Source organism: Camelus ferus, chromosome 9, assembly GCF_009834535.1.
Source record: "Camelus ferus isolate YT-003-E chromosome 9, BCGSAC_Cfer_1.0, whole genome shotgun sequence".
NCBI classification, from domain to species: domain Eukaryota; kingdom Metazoa; phylum Chordata; class Mammalia; order Artiodactyla; family Camelidae; genus Camelus; species Camelus ferus.
In genome coordinates this window covers 66,941,912-66,961,886 of record NC_045704.1, presented here as the reverse complement: position 1 = coordinate 66,961,886, position 19,975 = coordinate 66,941,912, and the positions used below count along the sequence as shown (strand labels likewise).

The 19,975-nt window shown below is 40.7% G+C and overlaps 2 protein-coding genes across 2 annotated transcripts in view; one reads left to right on the top strand and one right to left on the bottom strand.

Annotated features, from left to right (window-relative positions):
• The window catches only part of LOC116666106 (serine/arginine repetitive matrix protein 1-like), a 115,997-nt gene that overhangs the window by 91,167 nt on the left and 4,855 nt on the right, over nucleotides 1-19,975 (bottom strand). The window contains exons 3-4 of the mRNA XM_032488206.1: nucleotides 14,105-14,172; nucleotides 1,097-1,175 (exon numbers count right to left, since the gene is read on the bottom strand). The gene's annotated coding sequence lies outside the window, so the exon portion shown is untranslated. The remainder of the gene's footprint in view (nucleotides 1-1,096; nucleotides 1,176-14,104; nucleotides 14,173-19,975) is intronic.
• Nucleotides 12,708-19,975, top strand: part of ARHGAP29 (Rho GTPase activating protein 29) — a 67,208-nt gene continuing 59,940 nt past the window's right edge. The window contains exon 1 of the mRNA XM_032487123.1: nucleotides 12,708-12,869. The gene's annotated coding sequence lies outside the window, so the exon portion shown is untranslated. The remainder of the gene's footprint in view (nucleotides 12,870-19,975) is intronic.

Below are 19,975 nucleotides of genomic sequence, written 5' to 3'. Positions count from 1 at the left end.
ACATTTAGTACACTCCCTTAATATCCTGAAGCAAGGCCTTGAAGTGCCAGTTCCTCACTGAACTTGCAGTGCAAGGGCCAGGGCCTGCTGGAAACAGAGAAGAAGCCCCGAGCCAGTGAGAGGAACTTGCCAGGGTCAGGGGCAAAGCTAGGGCAGAGGTGGCAACACAGAGGAAAGGATGGCATCAAGAGACCAAGAAAGTATAGAAAATACTGCCCCATTTCATAGATGTCTAAGTCAAAGGGACAACTAACACAGGAGAGCAGTTTAAGGGAGTGGCATCAGTGGCCTTCAGCAGAGACCGGGAGGGTTGTTAGGATGGAGGATTGTCGGGGGCAAAGCTAAATCTTCCAGGGAAGTCTATCCAATAGAATATGGAGGAGACCAAGAGTGGCCCAGCCCCAGGAAACTGGGCAGGCAAGGGTAATTCAGGGGAGGCAGTCACCAGCTTCACGGTAGGGTGCAGGGTGGATGCCCCTGAGTGAACTCAAAAGTCCCAAGTGAAGCAAGTGGAAGGGGGCTACAGAGGGACACTCGGGGCATTCAGGGAGAATCATTACCCAAGGACACCGGGTCCTATGTTTCAGCTGGTGAACCAAAGACTATTCCACACCTCCACTGACTAGTGCTGCAAGGGCCACTGATGTTCTTCCCAAATGGAGCCTTCTCAGTCTTGGGATGGAAGGGGGAGCTTTGGATGTCTGGGTACCAATTACGAATGGTGGAGACGAGATAAGGATTAGTACAGGACCTGACGAAGGAAGACTCAGAGAGGAGCCAGCAAGAACTCTTGAGGCCCAGCGGGACTGATGCTAACACATGGAGAGAGAAATCAAGGGCTGCTGTGGTGGGGTGGCAGTTCTGATATGTTGCTGCCAAGATTATGAATAGGTTTACTCTTTTTGGAGACCAGTTTGGCAACATGTAGAAGGACCCATAGAAACGTGCCTACCTTTTGACCAAAAACTCCACTTCTAGGGATCTAAGCGAAGGACTGACATGGACTCAGCTTTCTGTACAAGGAGACTCACCATCGTGTCATTCATACCCAAGGAAAGTTGGAAGCAATACAAACATTCAAAGGCAGAGAACTGACCTGGTGAAAGTAAGGAACTTCTGGAAAGTGAACTCTTCTGTGGCCAGTGGCTGATACTAAATCATGCTTTTGAAGGACCCTAAAAGACATGGGAAAGTGCTTATATTATAAAATGCTAAGAGGAGAAAAGCAAAAACAAGCAAACAGAAGTAGAAAGTAGCATATATAGAATAGTTTCAATTTTGTGAAAATATTTAAATATATCGACACAAGAAAAAAAGACTGAAAGGAGTTCTAAGGCATTAGTAACCACTATCTTAGATAGTGATATTATAGATATTTTAAAATCCTCACCAATTTTCTAAAATAACTTGTATTATTATAAATGGAAAACATAAACATATTATGTAATACCCAAAGGGAATTAAGGAATGGGGTGAAATTCACTGCATTGAGGAGTTCTGCCTCCCTATGTGACAAACTTCATAACTGTACCTCAAAATCACATATGTCCCCAGGGTCTGCAAACCCTCTGACATCTTTAGAGCACTGCTGTTTCTGATTGCAGACAGACCAGACACACAACACCACAGATCATTTACTTCTAAATTACTGAAATTTCGATGTCTATTGAGATGTAGTTATACTTGAGTCACGTGCATAACACAGTAAAACCAAATGAGGCTCAATCTTGTTGAAACAAACACGTGTTTATTATTTTATCATTAAATGGGATCCGTTGTATCATAACCCATTGCCTTGATTTATAAAGCATGGTGGAGCTTTTGCAGCAAGAGAACTGGGAAAGGGAAGCAGCAGAGCTGGGGGAAGAAGGACTAGCCAGGCTAGAGTCATAGGCAGGCCAAGCGTCAGCGTCGCACAGGGACCGGACACGCAGCATCACGGGCTGGCATCCAAGAATTCTAATCTGATGGAATTCAGCAGTGGCAGTTGGTGGTTTCTTGGCCTGTTTTTTTAACGTTTCAGAAATAGAAGCCCATTTACCCAGTTAATGGCGGGGGTGGGGGGATGAGGCTTTGTTGTAGGGGGTGTAGGGTATAAGAAAGTCAGGGAGCGCACTTAACGGCTGTCCTCCATCACGTGAGAACTACAAGCCGCCTTAGAATACAGCGGAGCCTGGGTCACCCTGGGGGCCCCTGGGCACCACTCAGCCTGACTCTGACGCTCTGCAGTTTTTACAGTGACGCGGCTGCTCTTGGTCTTTGTTTCTAGTGTTCCTGCCACTCACTGCCAACTGCTTGCTTTCTTCTTTTTGTCTTGGCTTCTGCTCACTGATGACATCTGCTGCCTCATTGTTTCTGCTTTCTGTGAATGTTTTTTTCTTTGTGTGTCTTTTCAACTTCTGTCCCTACTATCAACAGCAGGGGCTCTCCCAAGGCCTCCTATTTAAACTCTCCAACATAGAAGGTCTCACTGGCTCTGTTGCTTATCTTTTTCCTCGTTGGGTAGAGCTCACTTGCCAGATTGCTTCATGGAACACTGATAGGCCTACCATTGGTCCGCCCTTGGATATGAGACATCCAAATTTAGTTGAGTCAGCTGAGGTCAGGAGGTCGGAGTTGTGACTAGTTTCCTTCAGAAGGGGCAGTGGGCATTTCAGGAACTGAGAATATAAGAGATTCCTCCCCAAAGCAGAATCCATCCAATTTGAGGCAGACCCCGGCCAGAGGTTAGAGTAAGTTAGGGATTTTCCCTTAGAAAAATAAAAGCTGGTGATATTGTCAATATCATAGTCCCAGGAGGGAAACTGAGTCAGACACCAGTCAGATAAACAGAGTACACATGGCAGCGAATGGGAAAAGACTACCACATAATGCACACTCCAATGCCTATGACTCACCCCAGCCGTATGGGATTTCAAGCTTAGCACGGTATGACTAATGGCAGTAGACTGGTAGAGGGATTCCCTATTGCAACCAGTCTTGGTCAGGATTAGCTCAGAATTGAGCCATATTGAATCAACATACTGGAGGCCTCTGACCCTCTGTAGAAATTCCACAGATGCTTTTGCATCATATAGAGAGGAACTTTTCCTCTCTGAAGAGTCTGTCTTTAACTAACAGTGGGTCAGGAAATACTTCTTGAACTTTTGACTTGTGAACTCTGAATTTAAATATTCAACACAGATTCCTTCTTTGCATCTTGAAAAGCATTACGGCTTTCAATTTTTTCCTTTATATATATTAGTTTCTTGTGGCTGCTGTAACAAATGACCACAAACTTAGATGGTTTAAAACAATAGAAACATATTCTCTCACAGTTCTGGAGGCCAGAAGTCCAAAACCAAGGCACTGGCGGGCCCATGCTCCCTCTGAAGGCCCTAGAGAATAATCCTGCTTTGCCTCTGCCAGCTTCAGATGAGAGCCTGGAGTCCTTGGTGTTCCCTGGCTTACAGCTGCATTGCTCTGATTTCTACTTATCTTTATCTGGCCGCCATCCCTCCGTGCAGGTCTCTGTGTCTCTTTCTCTTGTTATAAGGATTCCAGTCATCAAATTAGGGTCCACCTTAATCCAGTATGACCTCATTTTGACTAACTACATCTGAAAAGACCTTATTTCCAAATAAGGTCACATTCTGAAGTTTCAGGTAGATTTGAATTGGGGTAGGGGGGCATTATTCAACCCAGTACAACATGTTAAACATATCCCAATCTTTGGTCAAATTAATAATGGAAAGAAAATCCTATGCTTTTCTTAGTCTCCATTAGATGAGGTCTATTTGTTCCTTGTACCTCTAAAATGGATATGGGATACAGAGATGACTGGCGTTATGAAACCTTAAATCTTTGACCAACTGCCTAGCACCACCATAGATTCTCAAGGGATCTGAATAGAAGGGAGACCTGGGAAATTAACTCTGCTATGAAGAGGGACTTTGGCTCTAAACTCCCCTGGGGCCTCCCATTTCTAGAGATTTGGGCTGACCCACTGGATCTCTGGGCTAAAGCTCTGAATAAAAGCAAGAGAATGTCTTCTTGTAGACCAAGAGTCAAGACTATAATTTTCCATCATAACAAGAGATCAAAAAGAATTTACTCAAATGAAAAATGTCTGAAGGGAAAGAGAAAAGCTCATCTCTCTACCTTGGGAAGCAGCAGACACAGAGGATAATGATGTGGGCTTTGGAGTTAAGCTTGTCATGAGTTCAGATCCTGGTTTCATCTCTTACTAGCTAGGCAACCTTGTTCATACTAATTAGTCTCCTTAAGTCTCAGTTTCCTCATTAGAACAATGAAGACAGTAATATCTTCCTCACAGAGCTACTGTGAAGAGTAAATGGGGTAATCCATGTAATGCGTGTGGTGCATGGAAAGTGCCAGCTATAATCATTACTAAGGCCCAGAATAACTGGCTTAAGCTGCTCAAATATATCTCCTGACCTTGCACTGATTTCTACTGAAACTTCTTAGAGCAAGAAGGCCCTTCCATGTGGGAGGCATCCTAAGATCCTCCGTCACCAGCTACGTGAGAGACAAGTTCTCCATAAAGGCAAAACAAAGAGCACTCTCAAATCAGCCAGAGGTTTTAACCTAGAGCTTGCAAAACGCCAGTTCCCATGCCAGATCCTGCTCCTTATGAGTTTTCCCTGGCCTGAACAAAATTTTTTAAAATTTGGAATTTGTTGGCCACATTAAAAAAAATCTATAAAGATTTTTTGAAACCCAAATTTCTGGCTTGAAAAGTCAAAAGACCAGGCAATACTAAGCCTAAATTTTCCTATGACTAGAGTGCCCATATAGTGTACTGTACACATTGGCACACTTTTGAGAGTAAGGGGAGGCTTTGTAAATAACTGTGCCTGAACAACAAGCGTTAACTGAATCTGCCTGAGGCAAATCAGGATATGTGGTTGGTCACCATACCACAAACTCAGTGATCTGGAGCTAAATAAGAGTGAATGCCTCCTATAGGGGGTCTGGCTCTCTCAGTTTGCCCCTACTTCTAGGGTTTTGAGTTTTCAACCTCTTATTTTAACAACTTTGCATATCACACATAATAATTGGTCCTCCAAAACCAGAATCTAACATCTCTGACCTGGGCTTCTATCATCTTCCTTCTCTAAGAAGGAAAGAGTGTGGGGTGAGTTATCAATCAGTGCATACGCCGGACTTCATTCAGATGCTATCATGGATTCTGCTAGAATTTCCAAAAGCATAGTAATACCTATGTAATGTCGTTAACACCTTATCATCATCTGATGTCTTATTAATTAGTCCTTCTCTGTATCTGTAGAGCATACATCTTTGGGCTGTGTCTCACACATGTGTCACAATAATCATTTAGAGACATTGCAAGATTCTTGAAATGCCTTCTGAATCATGCAAAGATTGGGTTGAGAGGAATATAAACCAATTCTTTGAAAATTTTTAATTTTCAAGGGATTTCCTTCCAATGAATAAATTGTATTCCAAAAGTTTGCTTGTAAGTCTAGCATAAAGAATCAGAAGGCATATTCCTATAGAAATAATGTTGTTGCCTCCCCATGTCACACACATATATACACCCAAAATAAAATGCAGTATATGTATTATGAAATAAATACACTATAGAATATCTAAAGATTAGTACTGGATCCTAATCTATCCCTGGGTATTAGTTGGAACACTGTGTTTGTGTAAGAAAAGTATCTTCTAAGTATTCTTTTTTAAAAATACTCATTCTTTAGGAATTCTGAACCAAGGTCAATGGCAGGAGAAGTAACTTCCTGAGGGGGTTTTGGGGACAGACTCCTCTTCTGCCCATTTGCATGTGCAAAATGTTTATTCACGTAGTGTTTGTAGGATAGGTACAATCTGTATAAGAAATATCAAAGCTCTCTATTACCTAGAATATTTGATGAGTACAGAAAATGTCATTTGTTGATCAAAGTGGATTATTTGAAAATTACAAAGTGGAATAGGACTATTTAGATCTGATGAGTGTATTGGAAGAATTACTGCTCGAGGACGGGTGACCTTGCTTTGAGTTCAGTCTCTACTATTAGCTTGTTATGCAACTTTGGATAAATAGCTTACTCTAACTAAAATACAACTTTCTTATCAGAAATCTGAATAAGAATGATGATAATAATTCATATTTCACAGACATTTTGAAGGTAAACTGAGATAATGTAGCTTTATACTATGAAATGCTATCGAACCAAAAATAATAGTGAAGTAAATTAATGCTTATCAAGCTCTTATTATGAGCCAAGCACTGTGATGAAATTACTATTATTAACTAGCAACCAATACTGCCTGTTGTGGCAGAAATAGTGTCCTTAAAAGTGACAGTCTTAATTCTTCCTCTACTGGAACAAATGAAGAGACCAGGACATCCCTTCTACTCTGAGCAGAAACCAGTCAGCCTCCTCCCACTGAAAATGCTCACACAACACCAGGCCTGTAAACATCCTGCTTCTGATTTTAATGATAGTATTACAATGGATATGATGCTGCATCCTAGCCTACACCCCAGAGTAGGAGTGATATTGACTGACTCATTGCAATTCGTGAGTATTATGAAGAAGGAATGGCCCACTTAAAGAGTTAGATAAAGGCAACTTTCAGCCAGACATGGACTTGCTATTTCTATAGGGTAGAGGAAGGAAATGGTCTTGGGTCCAACTAGAATCCATTAATGGTATTCTTATTTGATTTCTAGAACTTAAATGGTGTTGTCTTATGTGTTAGTTTGTTATGGCCCCCATGACAACAACAACAACAACAACAACAACAAAAACACAGACTGGGTGGCATAAACAGAAATGTATCTTTGGCTTGTAGGTGGCTGTCTTTTCTGTGTCTTTGCATGGTCTAGACCTGGTCTCCCTATGTCATCCCATGGTCTGTGTCCTAATCTTCTCTTATAAAAATACCAGACATATTGGATTAGGACCTACACTAATAGCCTCGTTTTAACTTAAATACCTCTTTAAAGGCCCTATCTCCAAATACAGTCACATTCTGAGGTATTGGGGTTTAGGACTTCAACATACAAATTTTGAGGGGACAAAATTCAGCCCATAATACTTTGCCTGATAAATCAGTGATCTACTTTGTTCTCAAGAAATTTTCCCAGCAGTCTTGTCTCCTTTATCTCTTCCTTCTCCCCATAGTCCTGCCCCAGCCCCACTACCAAAACCACCTACCACCTACAAAACTATGAAAAGCCCCTTCAGTTTTCACCGCACTTTAAACACCGATTCACAAGTACAACATTGCCATTGGCATTGGCGGCTCCATTCCACTGACTTGTTGGTGTCAAGCAAAGCTTGTGTAAATTAAAATATCAGTTTTTTGTGAAACATGTTTAAAGAGTCCTTCTAGACCCACTGTTCCTTGACCCACATCCTATGCTTCTAATTTTTCAGTGCCTAAGTAAGTCCGAGGTTTATATCAAGACCTCTTGTCTACTGGTCTACACATTTCCTTAGATTCCAGTTTCTTGGTAAGCTTGTTCTATCTTTTAATATCTTTTCCAGAATGAAACTCTTGTTCTTTTTCTCTTGGTTCTTAGTTATTACCCAAAAGGAAGACTTTAGAAGTTGGTTTGATATTGTTCATTCTGACTAAGAGGACTGTCTTCATCTATTCCCAGGAGAGCTCTAGAGCAGGTGCCACCTCCCAGCCCAGCTCAGGCTAACTCCTAAGCAAGGCAACTGACTGCCTTCATGCCGTGTTTGCCATTCCATCTGTTCTCCACCCTGCGTATACTAAGCTGATGGTTTCAGTGATGTTACATAACAAGTATTTCATCAGTTTTTTGGCCAGTGGGATGTATGTTATGCTTGTGACTTCATATAGTCTAGTACCATGCAGCGCCCAGGAAAATTTAATTACCCTGATGGATGTCCTAAACTGAATATGCCATCAAGCACAGTAAGGATGTCTGTCCATCAAGGATAATCAGCCACTAGTTTTCTAGGTCTTTAACACAAAAGCTTACAGACATTTCAAGATGCAAATATTATAGGGTTATTAAATCATATAAATATTATTTTTTTCCTGTATTGTATTTCTTCTGATTTAAGTCCTACACTGTCAGCTATTGAGATAGTTTCAAAATAAAATCATTTAAATCCAGGTATCTAAATGACTGGGTAATAATAGTTCTTCTGATGATATGGGATATAATGTCCTCTTGAATAAATTTAAAAAGAGCCTTTGCTGAAACAGGTTTGTATAACTAAATATTTTTCAACTTTTATAAGCAGTCCCTTCCCAATCCTCTGGCAAGTGTACCACAGGCAGCCACCCCTATATAAATAGGCAGTTAGAAAGATAAACACTCATTAAAGTCCCTAGTGGTTGCATTGTTTCTCAAGGTTCAGCAATATTTGTTCAGTGTGTAGATAAAGAAAGAGATTAGCAATGTTTCCACTGGGCTCTACTCTTTCCTAAAACCAGGCAGCCTTCTCCCTAGCAGAAAGGCACTAATCTGTGCATGTGTTCCAGAATGCCTCAGGACACTTTCTACTTCAAGAGCAAACCAAGCTCCTCATTGGTTCCATGCGAAGCCAACCAATTTTTAAGGACCATTATTTTTTAGTAACTTAATAAGTTAGACCCCCAAAATAGTAGGAGTAAATTTGTAGAACAGATTTCATATTTAGACATGTTAGTATCACTTAAATATTTACACATTAAACTAAGACTGATTCAGGTAGCGGCTCTGATCTAATTTCATAGACTTATGGACATTTTAAAACTTTAATTTATCAGTTAGTGTAGAAAGAGCCCCATCTTGGTTCCAGTCTCATTAGGCCAATGTGTGATCTCTGGGAAAGCTGAGTTAGGCTTTTTTCCTTTTTTTTAATAAAATAAAGGAGAATGGAGTAGAGGAGTTCTAACATCCCTCTGACTCTGAAAATTATGAGATTCTTTTGGGAGAAAGAGATCTCATCTTCCCCTCGCATAGAGGTCTGTGTGAGGGTCAGATGACGTGTACTCCAAAGCCCAGTGTCATCCAGTGAATAGAACACGCAGGTGAGGGCTAGCTGTGTTTGTTTTCTTATCTAGTCAGCGTTTGGTGGAATACATGAAAGAAAAACAATAGCAGAAAATATTTATCCTTCCACTTTAAAGAAGGAAGGGAATAATTTAAGATTCTAGAGTTATTTATGGTTATTTCAGACAAAGTCTAGGTCAAGTAATTAAACTTGGCACGTGTTAGTATGTTGGTTACAAGCAGCTAATGTAAAATCTTTGTCAAAGCAATATGGTTCTCTTATCTGATTAAAACTTTCAAAATGTTAAACTAATCTTTTTCAAAGATAAATCTAGTGTTTGGGCTGTACTGTTATTTTCTTTAAATTATTTCATTTACTGATTAATTCCAAGTACCTCCCCAGGGGCTGGAAATACAATGGTGAACAAAACAGGGAGAGTCCCTTCCATCATGGTGCTTAAGACTTCCATACTGGGCAGAGGAAGTGAGAAACACACTGGTAAGCTAATAACTTCACCAAGTCAGCAGAGGGATAAGTGCTATGGCAGTCACAGCAGGGTAAGGAGGGTAGGAAGTAACGAAGCGGGGGATGCTGTTTTCTGTAGAGTGGTCAGGGGACATGCCAATGATATGGAACGTTTGAGGGGAGCTTGTAAGGGAGCAAAGAGCAAGTCACATAGATCCAGGGGCAGGGAGTCCATTGCAAGCAGAGGTGTCAACAGAGGCAAGAGGGCCCTTGTGGTATCAGAGGAACAGCAAAATGGCCAGAGAGGCAGAGGAAGAATAAGGGGAGTGATTCCCCACCATCTTTTCCTAAGAGAAGTATGATCAATTATCTTCACCTGAACATCAATTTTCATTAAACCCAATAGAAACTCTTTATTGAACTTCTTTTGTTCTGAGCCTCAGTTTCTAACTTGTAAAACGGGGATGACAATAGTACCCCATAGGGTTGTTGTGAGGACTAAATGACTTACTAAATACAAAGAATAATTAAGACAGTGCCTAGCAAAGAGCATACCATGGAGGGCCTCTTAACCTTACCATCAGCATTATCATCTCTTTATTCACAACAGTATCAATAATTTAATTTTTCAGGCTAATGGCATAATTTAGCACCAAACATCAATTATCCAGAGAGCTTCCTTACACGTTAGAACATGAGTTAGGGTCGTGGTACAGGGTGACTCAAGCATAGAGGTTTATGTCATTAACTGTCTTAGAGAGAGCTTAACATAACATAAACAAATTGGGGCTGGAAGCTTAATACCTTAATCTAGACATAAAATGGGTATATCATATCCATAGGCTCACTTGAGTTTTTATTTTTTTCTGTCAGTCTTACTCAGTTCCCTCTCCTCATGACGACACGGAATTCTCAGATGTTTGCCATGTCGTATGCATTCACTTCCAGCGTGTGGTCTGAATTGATTCCTTGTTTCTCAGTTACAACCATCATGGAATCAAGATTAATAACCTGCTTGGTGAGTTTTGTCCACACTGGAATCTGGAGCGTTTGTACTCCCTGCGGCCGTCAGGCTCTCCGCGGTTCTTTCTAAGTGCTCCGGCAGTCAGGGTCAAAGACAGCCTCAGTGACCGGGAGCTTGCCTGCCTTTGGGCCAACCTGCCTGCTTCCATTATCTTTTCCCCTCTCCCAGGCATTTAGCCAGGGTTGAAGAAGAGTCTGAAAGTGGATTTAAAGTTAACTAATATAACCCCTGTTCTGAGAACAATGCCTGGCACAATGGAGGTACTCAATAAATACTTGTGGAATGAGTAAAAATGGAACAGGTCTGGTGGACGACGCTGGGCTCTCCTAAACAGGCTGGCACTGAAGCACGGCGGAGTGGAGGAACACCTGTCCCCTGCACTCTCCTCTGGGCTGGGCTCCCACCCCCATCACTCACAGGGAACATCTGCCTGCATGATCAGCCCCTTCACATCCGGGCACAGGGTATCTGGAACCAGCTTTGCTTTAGGCATGTGGCTTTTTTCTGGCCACCGATGTTGGTTTCACTAGTTTCAACATGTTGAACAGAGCTTATGGTAACAAAAAAAAATTCATCCTGGAAGGATTTTTACTCCTGGGGCCCACTGGTCAGTCCCTCAACATCCCTCCAGAAAATACTTAGTAGGGGCACTTTCTGTTCGGGACACAGACTCAGGTAAGACAACACTGTAGACGTTCATAATCCAATCAGTATAAATAAACACGAGTATTAGTATAAGACAAAAGGCTGCAAGACAATCACAGGTGGCACAAGAACAGGATTCTGTGTACCTTACAGTGATAAATAGGGCAACAAATTTTCAGTGAGAAGAACAGGAAGGCTGCAGAGCAGAGGTTGTATTCTAGCATAGAAAGAATGGAGAACATTTCAAGAGGCAAATAGCTATGTAATATTAATAAATATTGTAATTATAAAATAGCAATACTATACCATTTGTCATGTATGTTTCATTACTGATCCAGCATCCAATTATGCCTCTGAATTTTGTTTGTTTGCCTCTGATGCTTCATCCTCCAAAACCATGACCCTGAGCCACTCTAACCAAGAAACATTTATAGGTAAAAAACAGTTGGCGTATCAGGGTAAGTGGTAGGATTTGGTGGCGGTATTGCCCTCTATTTCTTCTTTTCTTTACCAAACACATGAGCAACCTATCCCAGAAAACAGGTTGTTGATGTTCATTCACTCTTTCTCAGTTAATAATTGCATTTATTTTATTGCAAAAATGAATTACCATTTTTCTCTGAGAATGCTTTCAAATATATTTCTCCCAATTGATAAAGAAGAATGGAGACTATGGTGGATTATATATTTTGAAAAAGAATTAAGGGGAGGAGGAGGATGTTGAAAAACCTTTCCAAATTTCCTTCCCATAATTTTACTTATTTATTCAGCTAATGTTCACGAAGTGCCTGCTATGTCTCAGTGTAGATGACAGGAAGGGTATTCTTAGCAGAGTTAAGTGTTACTACAATATATTCTCTATTCAATAGAAACGTTGTACTTTTAAACAATTGTGGTGTGCGATCTAACCCCTAGATAAATGCTTTAATTCTGGTTGTTCATTTTTCCTACAGTGTCGATGAGTTCCATTAAATAAAGGAGCATTTAATGGTAAGAACGGAGGAGCATGGTTGGGGGGACATGCATTCTACAAGTATTTACTGAGCAACTCCCATGAGCCACGTACAGTACGTAATAGTTGATGATTTGAGTACTTCAGTTTTCCGAGAAAGACAATCAGTCAGAGACAGAAAAGTCAGAGACACTGTGGCAGGTTTAAAGTTAAGCGCAAAACGTATTTTTGTTCCTAAAGGGATAAGGAGGGTGTGGGAAGAGGGCGGACTAAACAAGTTGAAGACCAGATTCCTGCCTGGAAGGAATTCGAAGTGTCCACCTGAGAAATGTCCACTTAAACAACAAAGACCTGCTACCTGCTGGAGGGTGCCAAAGGTGACTTAGGACGGTGCCTCCGCCTGGCCTGCCGCAAGCCGCGCGGGGCGGCCAGCACGGCCGCGACGCCCGGGACAGTCTGCGGGCTGAGGCACAGCTGACAGCCCGCGCCCGGCGCCCAGCCCGCGGCCACCCCCACCTGCCGCCCGCGCAGGGCCCCGCCCCCCGAGCGCGCGGGCCAATGGGCTGGGCCGCAGGGGGCGGGCCGCGGCCGGGCGGGAGGCGCGAGGCCGGGGGCGGAGCGGCGGCGGCGGCTGGCTTGGTCGTGGCTGCAGCTGCAGGGGCGGCGGCGGAGGCTCGGCCGGGCGTCCGCGGGCCGTGGGGGATGGGGGCGGCGAGCTCCAGCCCTCGGCGGCGGCGGCGGCGGCCGTGAGTGTCGGGCGGGCGTCCGCGTCCAGGACGCGGGATGGAGCGCCGCGGTGAGTGTGGGGCGGCTGCGGCGGGGGCTGAGGTCACCCGCGGCGGCCACCCGCGCGTTGCCGTCCAGGGTCCGCGCGGCCCTGGCGGCGGCCGGGAGCGGGGGCGGCCACAGGCTGCGCTGGCGGCGGGCCGGCCCGGTGTTCCCGGGACCCCTGGTCCTCCGGGAAGGGTCCCACCGGGCGCGGCGGGAGCGGAGGAGCCGCGAGGGCAGAAGCGGGAGCTGCACGGAACCTGGGGACCTCAGTTAGGCGACGCCGCCCCGGCCTCAGGGAGAGGCTCGAGGGTTGGACTTTCCTCGTTTTCCAGGTCCCGCCGAGCGCCCTGCAGCCCTGTCTTCCTTTTCTAACCACACGCCCTCTTCATCCGCCTCTAAACGGAATTCAGGGATTCCTTTACTCCCCCCTTCCTTCCTCTCCACCCCCACTCTCAACTGGTTTCCTTCACCGGGTCTTCAAGTTCGTCTTCCTTACTTGGGATCTTTTTGTAAGTTTTTTGGTGGCTTTTTCTGAAATTTCAGTCTGACAAATGCAGAGATAAAATAACAGACACCTCTTGTTCCCTTCTACCTTTTCTTATCATACTTCGCCTCACCTAGGCCCGACTGTTTATTGGGGGGGGGGGCATGAAAAGTAGAAAACACTTCTCTCTTTCTGCCCCGAGTGCCCCGCTCTGGAGCGCCTGTCTCCTCATATCCCTCTCCCCTTCTCCCCCCTTCTCTCTCTCACCTCTGCAGCCGTCCCTTCACCTCCCACCCCAGCACCTCCACACTCCATCCATCTTTCCCCAGCTCGGTCCTATGGCAAGTCCTGTGATTTACAGAATAGGAATTGACAGGTGGGGTTGCAGCTACTACAGGAGAGGAGAGCGTCTCCCTGTGAGTTTGCTTCCCTGGCTGTCCCAGGACCCCACGACGGAAGCCTCGGCTCCGGGACGGCCTAACTCTGGCCAGAACACAGTAGCCAGGGACTCTCTGTCTTTGAGCCCCTCTGACGTTTCTACAGTCTATTTCTCTTTTTCATCACCACCCCTCTTTAAAGACAAGGGTGAGGTTTGTTTACCGCCCCCCCCCCCACCACCACCATTGGGTTTTTTTTGTTTTGGTTTTGATCTTTGACATTTGACATCCTCTATCACCTTCTAATGGTGGATCTCTGAGGGGCTGTTAGGAGGTGAAAGGTCCAAGACCGCGGTGGAGCTGAACTAGTAGGCAAAGAACTTTTTGTTCCACATGTACCTTTTCCTTTTCTCTTCTTTTATGGGAATTGGCTTCGCTCCCTTGTTCAGGTTGAGGGATGGGGTTTCCTGTTCAAGAAAAAGAATTCATAATTAAATATGAAAATATTTAGAATGAGTAAAGAAATCACAACAAATTATGAGCCTTGGAGATTTAAATCCCCTCCTTCAGAGATTTCTCTAGGCAGTTTGCCAGAAATGCGTACTTAGAAATTCTTCCTGATTGTAGGAACTGTGCAAGTCAGGAACCCGGACCCTTAAGCTTCATTAGCTTTACGGTACAAATAGCTTTAGTCTCCTGATTCTGAGAAAAGTTTTAAGACTGAATTTGAAGGGAAGTATGATAGGCCTGGGTGGAAAATGTTGCAGTCTCCAAATTGGCAGGAAATAAAACTCTGCCTGAGATGAAGAAAGCACTGTTCAGCGAATCTGTGGTGGCTGTTCATTCCTGCTCTGCTCACCTCCTTAAAATAGAACATCCACCTGAATTATCAGTGCCTTCACTTTCCAGCTGTAAAAGCCCTTGACCTAGGAATGTGGGCTTCTACGTTCCCAGCGGTTATTGCTGTGTTGAACAAAGCTCATGCCCAGAAGGTACCCTGGAAATACTGTCATTGCTGTGCCATTAGTGATCACTCACAGAAATGTCATGTGAGCCCACTCTATGTTAGACAAGGCCCTGTGGAGCCTCTCAATCTGTTGGGTAGAAGTAGACAATTCCGAATAAATAGGGCCTAAGGCATAGTATCTTGGATTACGTGAGAGAAGTGTGTTGCATGTCCTATGGGAAAGTAAAGGGATGATGTATTTCCAGTGGAGGAAATGAAAAGGCTTCTTGGAAGTAGTGATGTTTTATATGAGATTGAAGTTAATTAAGAGAATGATTGTAATCCGTGCAGAAGGCAAAAGGGGCCTCGTGGGCAGAACTGCTGGTTGTCTTTCATGCATACCAGGAAGTCACCAACCAGGTTCCATGATGCTCCTCTGAGGGCTGTTGTGTCTATTTTAAATTTTCCCCCTCACCTCTAGTATAATGAGCCACAACACAGACACATTCACATGTTAAAAAAAAGGGGGGGGTAGTTAAAAGGAAGGTTTCCTAACATGTTTTCATATGATGAAGATTTTTGCAGAGGGTTTGCACTTTTTTCTTTATTATTACTCTGATGAACAAAAGAGCCATTTGATGATACTGCCTCCTTAGTATAAAAATTGTTCCTTTTTCTTAAAAAACATTCCAGTATTTGTCACTGAGAAAGTTTTCAAATACAGTATTGTTCCTTTCTAAGGAAGAAGATGGAAAATATTTTGAAAAGTATTAAGGGATGGAGGAAGTTGATATTGAAGAATTATTCAAACAGAACCTCATATAATTTTACTTATTTATCTAATATTCATTAAGCACTAAAATGATGACAGATTTTTGTACACTGAGTTTTGACAAATGTATACACCCATGTAGTCACCATAATCAAGATATAGAACATTTCTGTTAACTCCAAAAAGTTCTCTCATGCTCATTTGGAGCTCCCCCCCACCTCCCACACCACAATCTCTGCCTTTTGTTACTAAAGATTAGGTTCATCTTTTCTAGAATTTCATGTAAAAGAAATCATACAGCATATATTTTTTTGTGCCAGATTCCTTTCATTTAGCACGATGTTTTTGAGATTCGCGCATGGTTTTTGCTGTGTCCTGAATATTTATTGTTAAGTAGTATTCCACTGTAAGGCTATATCACAATTTGTTTATTCAGTTATCTGTTGATGGACATTTGGGTTGATTCCTGTTTTTGATTATGATGAAAAAAGTTGCTATGTACATTTGTGTTCAAGTTCCTGGATGAATGTATTTTTCATTTCTTTTGAGTATATGAAAGAGTAGAATTGCTGGGTTGTGTGGTAAATGTATGTTCAGTTGTATCAGAAACTGCCAGGCTGTTTTCCAGAGTGGTATACTTGGTGTAGCAGCAATGTGTGAGAGAGTTTTAGTTGCTCTACATCCTTCCTACCTCAAATTTGGTACTTCAGTCTAACTAAAATGAAGAATTCTAGTAGATAGTTAGTGGTATTTCATTGTGGCTTAAATTTGCATTTTCCTGACACTATGATGTTGAGCCCTATTTCATGTGCTTATTGCCCAGTTGTGATCTGTTTTGAAGTGTCTGTTCAAATCTTTTACATATTAATTTATTGTGTTGTTTGTTTTATTACTGAGTTTTAAGAGTTATTGATGAATTTGAATACAAGTCCTTTGTCAGATAGTTTCTCCCAATTTGTGGGCTTGTATTTCATTTCTTAACAGTTGTCTTTCAAAGAGCAGAATTTTTAAATTTTGATGAAGTCTAGTTTACCAATTTTTTAAAATGGTTCTTGCTTTTTAGGTCTGAGAAATTGTTCCCTATATTTTCTCCCAAGATTTCTTTTAGAACAGGCATCCTCAAACATACTCTTAAAGGACCAGATCATAAATATTTTAGGCTTACAGGCTAAAGTACTTCAACTACTCAACTCTGCTGTTGTAGAGCAAAAACAGGTATTGACAATACATAAACAGTCGGGCATGGCTGTGTTCTCCCAGAACTTTTATTCAGAAAAATAGGCAACTGCCTCTTCTGATTCCAGAATTTAAAAGACTGGTAGTTTTAGGTCTGTAATACATGTTGAGTTAATTTTAGGATATGCTGTGAAGTAAGGATCTAGGATCATTTTTTTTTTCTTATATGGATATGAAGATATTTCAGCACCATTTATTGAAAAGACTGTCTTTCCTCCTGTTGAATTACTCTGGCACCTCTAGAAAATCAACAGATTATATATGTGGGTCTATTTCTAGACGCTGTACTGTTGGTTTGTGTCTCTCTTTATACCAATGTCACACTATCTTGACTACTGCAGCTCTATAGTAAATCTTAAAATCAGGCAGTGTGAGTCTTACAACTTTGTTCTTTTTCAAAAAAATTTTGGCTGTTCAGATCTTTTACATATTTATATACTCTTTAGACTCAGCCTGTCAATTTCTACAAAAAAGCCAGGAGGGATTTTGTTTGGGATTGCTTGAAACTATAGATGACTTTGAAGGAAATTTAAGTCTTAACAGTATTGAGTCTTCCAGTTCATGAACTTGATATACTTATAAATTTATTCAGTTCTTTAATTTCTTGCACTAGTGTTTTATAATTTTAAATTTAGGCTTTTGCACACATTCTGTTAAATTTAGTCCTAAAAATATCTTGGGTTTTTTTTTGATGTTATGGTAATTGGTATTAGTTTCTAAAATGTCATTTTCCAATTGTTTGTTCCTAGTATATAGAAATTAAATTGATCATAGTATAGTGATCTTACATTCTGTGGCTTTGCTATATTTATTTATTAGTTGTAACAGCTTATAGGTTTCTTAGGATTTTTGAGGTACAGAAACATGTCAACTTGGAATAAAGTGTTTTACTGATTTTTCTCAATCTGAATGTGTTTTATTTCTTTCTCTTGTTCTATTATACTGGCGAAGACCTTCAATAACAATATTGATCCTGATCTTAAGGGGAAAATACTGTCTTTCATCATTGACTATGATGTTAGCTATAGCTTTTTTTGTAGATGCCTTTTATCAAGTTGAAGATACTCTTTTCTATTCCTACTTTGCTGACTGCTTTAATCATGAAAGGTTGCAGAATTTTGTCAGATACTTTTTCTCCATCTATTGAGATGATCACATGATTTTTCTCTATTGAATATTAAACTAAGCTTGATTCTTGGGACAAACCTTTCTTGGTCCTAATGTATTATTCTTTTTATACATTGTTCGATTTGACTTGCTAATACTGTGTTAAGAAATTTGAACTGTAATTTTCTTGTAATATCTTTGTCTGGTTTTGGTATCAGGGTAATGTCAACCTCATAAAATTGTTCCTTCCTCCTGTTTTCTGAAAGTTTTTGTAGGACTGTTTCATCTGATTCAATAGATTTCATTAGTGAGGCCATCTGATCTGAATCTGCAGTTTTTTTTGTGAGACATTTTGAATTATGAATCCAATTTCTTTACTACATATAAGGCTATTCAGATTTTCTCTTTCTTGTATTAGGTTTGGTTATTTTTGTCTTCCAAAAAATGTTCCATTTCATCTGCATTGTTGAATTTTTTGGCAAAGTTGTTTGTAACATTTCCTTGTTTCCCTTTTAATGATCTGTAGGGTCTGTACTGTTGTCCCTTCTTTCATTCATGATACTAGTAATTTGTGTTTTCTCACTTTATTTTGATCAGTTCAATGAGATATTTATCTATTTAATTGATCTTTTCAAAGAACTAACTTTTAGTTACATTGATTTTTCTTTGTTATCTGTTTTCTATATCATTGATTTTTTCACTTACCATTATTTCTATCCATTTACTTATTTTGTGTTTCATTTGCTCTTCACTTTCTACCTTCTTAAAGTAGAAGCTTAAATAATTGATTTTAGACCTTCTGTTCTTTTTAATAAAGCATCTAAACCTGTATATTTCTCTAACCACTTCTTTTACTATGTAACTTACACATTTTGAGATACTGTGTTTTCGTTTTTAATCAGTTCAAAATATTTTCAAATTTGCCTTGTATAAATTTGACTAGTGAATTATTTAAAAATATATTTTCTAATTTCCAAATAGTTGGGGATTTCCCAATTATCCTACTGTTATTTATTCCATATTTAATTTTTTGGGGTCAGAGAACATACACTGTATGACTTCAATTCTCTTAAATTTATTGGAACTTGTTGTATGATCCTATATATGTTCTATCTTAGTGAATATTTTATGTGTATTTGAAAACAATGTATATTCTGTTGTTGGGTAGAATTTTCTATAAATGTCTATCAGGTCAAGTTAGTTGATAGTATTGTTCAAATTTGCTATATCCTTCAGATTTTCTGTTATTTGTTCTATAACTAAATGAGAGAGGAGTTTTGAAATCTTAACTATCATTGAGATTTGTCTATTTTCCCTTATATTTCTGTCAGGTTTTACCTCATATGTTTTGGAGCTCTATTTTTAGGTGCATACACTTTTAAGATCATATCTTTATGATGGATTAACTCTGATCATTATAAAGTGTTACTTTTTATCCTTGGTAAAACTCCTTGTCTGCTATAATAGAGCTATTTCTGCTTTTCTATGATTAGTATTTGCATGGTATATCTTTTACTGTTGTTTTGCTTTCAATCTCTCTGTGTCTTTATATTTCAAGTCTGTTACTTACAGACAGTATGTAGCTGAGTCTTTTTTATCTGATTTGACAATCTCTGCCTTTTTATAGGGGTGTTTAGAGTATTTATATTTAGTGTAATTACTGATGTGATTGGGTTTAAGTCTATCATCTTGCTGTTTGTCTTTAATTTGTTTTATCTGTTCCTTATTTTTTTCTTCTTGTTCTGCTTTCTTTTGGATTGATTAATTTTTTGAAATTCCATTTATGTCCACTATTGGCTAATTAACTGTACCTCTGAAGATTTTAATACACATTTTAAGTTGATATAGCTTCAAACATTATGCTATTTCACATATAATGTAAGAAGCTTACTTGCATTTCCCTCCTCCCTTACTTTTTGCTGTTATTATACATTTTACTTCTGTATACGTTGTAAATGCCACTGTATACGTTGTAAATGCCACACACACTGTTATTACTTTCATTTTAAATATCAGGTTTTTTTTTAAAAAAGAAATGTACAAATTGAGGCTGATTTTGCGGCTTCGTTGGGGTGAGTCTAGAACACTACTTTATGAGAGCTGGGTTAGGTATACTACTAACACATGCCCTTCTGGGATCTCTCCTTGAGTATTCAACAGGTCTCTACTCTGGCTGATGAAAACTCAGAGGTCTCCCAACCCTGTGGGA